Source organism: Heliangelus exortis, chromosome 1, assembly GCF_036169615.1.
Source record: "Heliangelus exortis chromosome 1, bHelExo1.hap1, whole genome shotgun sequence".
NCBI lineage: Eukaryota > Metazoa > Chordata > Aves > Apodiformes > Trochilidae > Heliangelus > Heliangelus exortis.
Window position 1 is genome coordinate 143,263,025 of NC_092422.1, and position 6,000 is coordinate 143,269,024.

Below are 6,000 nucleotides of genomic sequence, written 5' to 3' on the forward strand. Positions count from 1 at the left end.
ACACCCCTGTAGGTAGGGCAGCATCCTCTAAGGGAGAATGCCACAATGTATGTGTTGCTGTGTAATAAGAAAAAAACTTGTTTTTTAAAATTTTTATATATTTTTAAAGAAGGATAATCAAGTATTTTTCTTGCTGGAAAGTACAGTGTAAATGAAATAAGTACAAGGAATTTTTTGAAAATGGAATGAAATTTGCAAGGTGAAAAAGGCTTGAATTAAGTTAAAATTTAAACAACAATCCTTATTATGGAGATGAGAAAGCTAAAGGAACTATGTTTCAGTCCTCTAGAGCTTAATTTGCTATTCAACTTACAAGCCCCATAAGAGCAATTGCTCATACATCATATATGAGTGTCCATCCCTGCACTCAGCCACACCCCCAAAGAAAAAAGAGGAAAAAAGAAGAAGGAAAAAGATGATGAAGGAAGAAGAAAGAAGAAGAAAGGAGAAAGGAGAAAGAAGAAAAAGAAGAAAGAAGAAAGGAGAAAGAAGAGAGAAGAGAGAAGAGAGAAGAGAGAAGAGAGAAGAGAGAAGAAGGAAGAGAGAAGAAGGAAGAAGGAAGAAGAAGAAGGAAGAAGGAAGAAGGAAGAAGGAAGAAAAAAAAGAAAAAAGGAGGAAGAAATAAGAAAAGAAGAAAGGAGAAAGGAGAAAGAAGAAGAAAAAACAAAAAGAAAAAAGGAAGGATGAAAAAAGAAAAAAAGAAGGGGAAGACTGGAGAGTCAGAGAAAAATGGTACACTTTCTGCCCTTTCTAGGTAGGAAGGATGATGTGGAGAACACCGGGGCTAGTTTGTTGTAGTCAGCATTAATATCAACAAGGAGCACAAGTTTTGCATCCCACCACGTCCCTCATTACTAGAGTACATTACCTCCCAACCTCCACCCAGAAAAATGATATCATTGCATGAATTAATTATCTGGGCAATAAATGGCAAAATCAACCTCAGGTTTCCAGCACAGTCTCTGGCATCAGTGAATGGGTAATGACGTAAACTTCCCTGGGAACACTCTGGCATTTTGCCCATACCTGAGCCTCGCTGTTGGCGCTGAGGGCAGAAGCAAACAATGCAGTCACCCGACCGGCGATAAACGCTGCCAGCGAGTGCCAGGCTACTGCTGCCACAGCATCAGAGGGATGCTCCTCCTGACATCCCCCCCGTCAGCCTCTCCCAGGGAACATCTCTGTGTCCCAGAACATTGCAAGTGCAAACGGCATCCACTGATGCTCAAAAAGATGGAGCTTCCAGGTGTGCCGAGTGCCTGCTCCTTGTGCAGTAAGGAGAACCTCTTGCTCTGCACCTGGAAGGTATGCAGCCTCTTGGTGTATGTAAATAAGTTATTAAATAATTTCTCTTTTGCTGGGGGAGAGAAGCTTATTACACTGGGGAGTTAATTTTCAGATGGTAAGGCTTGGTTTGCTTCATTGCTGATCTCACTCTGCTGTTGCAATTGTTTTGAAAGTTGGAGTCAAACTCAACCAGCACCATGTTTTTTCTAACTTAAAATAGCTAAGGCATGAGAAATCAAGAGACAAGACCCCATTAGCTTCATGTAGATGCCCCTAGACCTGTTTTTGAGTCAGCTATGCCAGGTAAGATAAAGTGAGCATGGGTCTGTCCTATGGCAGTCTACAGCATGTTCTCTTAGGGTTTTCCATCATCAAATACAAACATCCTCTATAAGCTGGAGCCTCTTTGTACCTGTGCCAGTGAGTGCCCCTTTGGTCTGACCTCTGGCACATGCACAAAGTGTGACAGAGAGAGGAGCCCACCACACCCAGCAGCACATCCCAGAGACTTCAGGAGAGCTCATGGGCAGAGGGTGGACGTGATTGGGAAGGGGCTTTCTGGGGTGAATGTAACTCGTGTTTCTGTTTTCCCATCTTTGGCCATGTAAGAAAACCACAGAAAAGAAAGGAGCTTTGGGAAGGGATAGTTAACCCCTTATTTAAGAGATTTCATGTCAGAGAGGAAGGAGAACATATTTGAGGTTGGTTCTTCCTTGGGGCAGACACATTTTGTTAATCCAATACAAGCCGTTTTTTTCTCCCTGTGGAACTTTATTCCTTACTGCTCTTTTTTTGGAGGAAGCCTCTGGCTATTGCTTTCTGAGCAAGTACAGTCTCTCTGCACTCATCCTGGGTTAGTTTCCAGCTGAGATAAGATATCCACAGGTGAGCAATATCTCAAGTTGTTGTCTCAACAATGCTTTTCTCTGGATCCTGGCTTTAAACGTGGTGCTGAAAACCCATAAGAAGCAGCTAAACCTGTTAATGCCTTACACCAAGCTGTGATCCCTGCTCCAGTTAGTGGCTGGGCTAAGGTTTCCCAGCTCAGGACAGCCTTGCCTTAAAGGCTTGCAAAGGTTTCAGCTTCAGAAGTGTGATTATAGCATCATCACTGCAACCAACATTCTCTATCTACATGACTTAATGCCACATGGCACATTTGTAATCCAGCTCCCCCAAGCTGCCCAGTCTGTTTAGCAGTCACTTGTTATCAGAGCAAAGGCAGTGAAACAAAAGGAAGGGCAGAGGCTAATTTGTTTGATGTGCTCCTGCTCTCCCATCTAACATTAATTTGCAGGTTCTAACCTGATCCTGAAGGGTTCTCATCCTTTCTTAACATCATTAAAAGGCAGATAGCAAATCTGGGGAAGCAACTGAGTAGGTTGCAGGTAAACTGGACAGTTTTATCATCAGTTCTTCTAACCAGTCGGATAAACTGTCTTGGTCCTCCCCCTGCTTTTCAGGTGTAACTGGCTCAGCAGATAGGATTAATCCATTTTTCCCACTCACTTGCACTCTCCATGTTAGAGAATCCGATTACACAAATTGCTTGCAATTTATCTCCACCTGCAATGACTAATGCTCCAGTCTGACCTCCTCTTTCCCGTTTTTAACATCTCACTGAAGGTTTGACATACCCAGACGGATGCACACACACTTGCTCTTTTTTTTTTTTTGCAAACAGCTCACTAAGAACCTCAGCGTTTCCATTTCCAATCAAACCAGAAAGCACTACTGTATTCCCTGCACTGCCCATCAGGTAATTTCTCCCTTCTGACTTCCCTCAGTGCATTTTTAATTCACGGGCATTCTGCTCTATCCACAGAAAACACAGGCATCTCCATGCAGACATCCACAACGAACGCGCGATGTGTGCACCACATATAAAGACAAAGGCACATGCTACATGCACTGTGCAAGTGCTGCCACACACATTCCTGTTCCCTCAAAACCCCGCAGGAAAACATTGCCTGCAGGGAGCTTTCCTATAAACAAAAACACCCTTGCAGCACAGGGTTTGTATATGATTCTGGCAAATCCCGTTCCCATTCTCTCCCTTACCTTTCCTCAGGCTGCTAATCCGGGGGTCCTGGACTGATTCACTTTCCCTCCTGCACACACACTGCCAGTCCCTGCTGCTTCACATTCACAGCACGCCAGCAGGATTCACCGTCATCCCATTCTGCTGGATCCTTATCACCCTATTGGCCAAAGCCAGACAGTAAATTCAATTAGGCTCCTCCTCATAACTATATTATCACAGGAATAGGATGAATAATTTAGTAAAACAACAAGGGTGTGCAGGCTCCGGTGTCACAGGCTTCACCCCCATTGGCAGGCTTTTATCAAAGAGAGGCGGGTAAAGAAACCAGAATCTGTCATTCTCCTGCAAAGGAGACCTAAGATTACTCATTTGTATTTCCCATTCTGCCCTTCTTCTCCTCTTCCCCCTGAAGCCATGGCATTCCCTTTTTATTGTAGTACATCCACCCCCAGCCTGCAACGCAGTATTTCCCTGCTGAAGAGTCATAAGCATCTCCTTGGATGCAGGGATTTCTGGCCAGGCAAAGCCATACTGCAGCACATCAAACACGTTGCCTCTTTTCTGAATGCAAGACATGAGTCAAGAATTAAACTGCTTTGCAGGAGGGAGTGACAAGATAAGCAGAGCACTAGGAAATCGGAGAGTCTGTCTTGTGTCATGGTATCTTCTGCTCAGCAACTGCTCTGTCATCCCATCAGTTCAGACACTCAAGGGATGTAAGGGATTTTTATTTTTTTTTTCCCCTATCAGAAATTTCTAGTGACAACGAACTACCCCTGTATTTTCCAAGAAACCTTATTGCCAAAATGAACACTGCTTTTTTTCTTCAGGTGATGCTTTCTTTGAGTGGTTACAGAGCACTGCATCTTCCCTTAACAGAACCACCATTGTCCAGGTCAAACCCCAGACCACCTGATTGGCCTGAAGAGTTTTTTGTTATGGGACCAGGAGCTCAGAGGGACAACACCTCCAGTGATAAAACCCAGGTCAGACCAAACAGCCTTCAAGGCTTTTTAATGCCTTAATACACAGCAATATTGAAAGCTATTACTAATACATGTTCACTTGCACAGTATTTACAAACAACCAGATCACTCCACCATAACTGAAAAATCAATAGGCAGGAGGAAGAAGCCATTCTTCTTCCCTTGTAGGAGCCTGTGTGCCTCAGAGTCCAAAAACACCCTTTCCCCTCATCTTCCCCTGAGCTAATATTGACTCAGCAGAGTCTATATAACTACTATCATAAAAATGTGAGGTTCAAATTTGCACTAGAGCTCAAACTCTTTCAAGCAACTCCTACACCAGCTCTCGGTGTGGCTCCTCTCCCAGCACTGACTGGCTGGGCAGCCCTCAGCTCCTTAAGGCAGCCAGGACATGATGCTCAAGTCAAGGCCAAGTCCCAGCAAAGAGGCTGGTGCTGCAAAGGCAGACCACTAGTGAGAGAGAAATGGTTTTCCTAAAGGAAATGTCTTTCTTTTGGCACTGCCTTCATGGTGAAGGAGTAACAGGGAGCCGGGACAACACACAATTATTGTCCCCTGCTAAATTGCCTACCTCTGTCACAGTCCTGAGGCAGGATGGAGAGCCACGCTGTCTTCTCCAGGGGCATAGGGAACAGGAATGGTGAATGTTTTTGCCCTTCCCACTAAGTTCAAGGTGATCTAAGGAAAGAAAAAGTAAGAGTCTTGACCAAGTTGTTGCCTTTGTCTGTTACAGATTTTTCTACCACAAAAATGGAAAAAATAGTCTTCCTGCTCCTGAAAATGCTTCACTTTCGAAGAATGGCAGCCACTCTTCCCCTTCCTCTGTCTCCTGCAACCATCCAAACTTCTAAGAGCTTTTGTGTTAAAGGAAATCTTGAATTATGCACTTGGTGATAGCTTCAGAGCAATTAAATTAAGCCATGTGGCAAGCTGCCCGATGTCACTTCCAAAACTCAGGATGTTTTAGCATCATTTATTGAAGAGTTTTTACATGGTGCTTACTTAAATCACAAAAAGAGCAAATTAGGTTGTTTCCATGACAACTAGAGAACCTGCTCAAAATTCAGGAGATGCTAGGGAGTGGGGGAGCTCTTCAATGGAGAGCTCCACATCATTAATATGGCCCTTGGTTATCAAATCCCTTTCAAGTTAATTCCTAGCACCAAAGACTCCCTGACTAATCAGGAGCAAAGCTATGGCTAAAGAGGGCACAAGCCAACTCTCCCAGCATTAATATGAATTTACTTCTGGTGAGAGGAGCTCAGCTGAGAGCCCCACAGAGCAATGACAGTAGTGGCACAAGTAGCACATAACCACATAGGAGGCAGGGTGGGAGAAGTGGCAGGAGGCTCCATTGCAGGGAAGCATTGGGTTGCAAGGCAGGTCATGACTCCATGGTGCAGTGAATATAAATGACAACTTTTACAGAGTAGGTGGGGAGGGAGAAAAGGAAGCAGGATCCAAAGCACTGCTCATAGAAATTAATTAAACACTGCTCAAGAAATTAATTAAAGCAAATAAGAGAACAAAATGGCAAGACAAAAAGCAGGATCAACTGTGTCAGAGGAAGCTAAGCAAGTGGAAGACAGGCTACTGAAGTTCTGCAGGAATTAAATACTTGGTAAGATTGTTGAACTTTTCCCATCAAGGATGGTTCTTTGTGTAAATTCTTTTTCCCAGTTG

The 6,000-nt window shown here is 44.0% G+C and overlaps 1 protein-coding gene across 1 annotated transcript in view; it reads right to left on the bottom strand.

Annotated features, from left to right (window-relative positions):
- The window catches only part of SYN3 (synapsin III), a 199,298-nt gene extending 195,827 nt beyond the window's left edge, over positions 1 to 3,471 (bottom strand). The window contains exon 1 of the mRNA XM_071729289.1: positions 3,349 to 3,471. The gene's annotated coding sequence lies outside the window, so the exon portion shown is untranslated. The remainder of the gene's footprint in view (positions 1 to 3,348) is intronic.
- Positions 3,472 to 6,000: the final 2,529 nt, after the last annotated feature.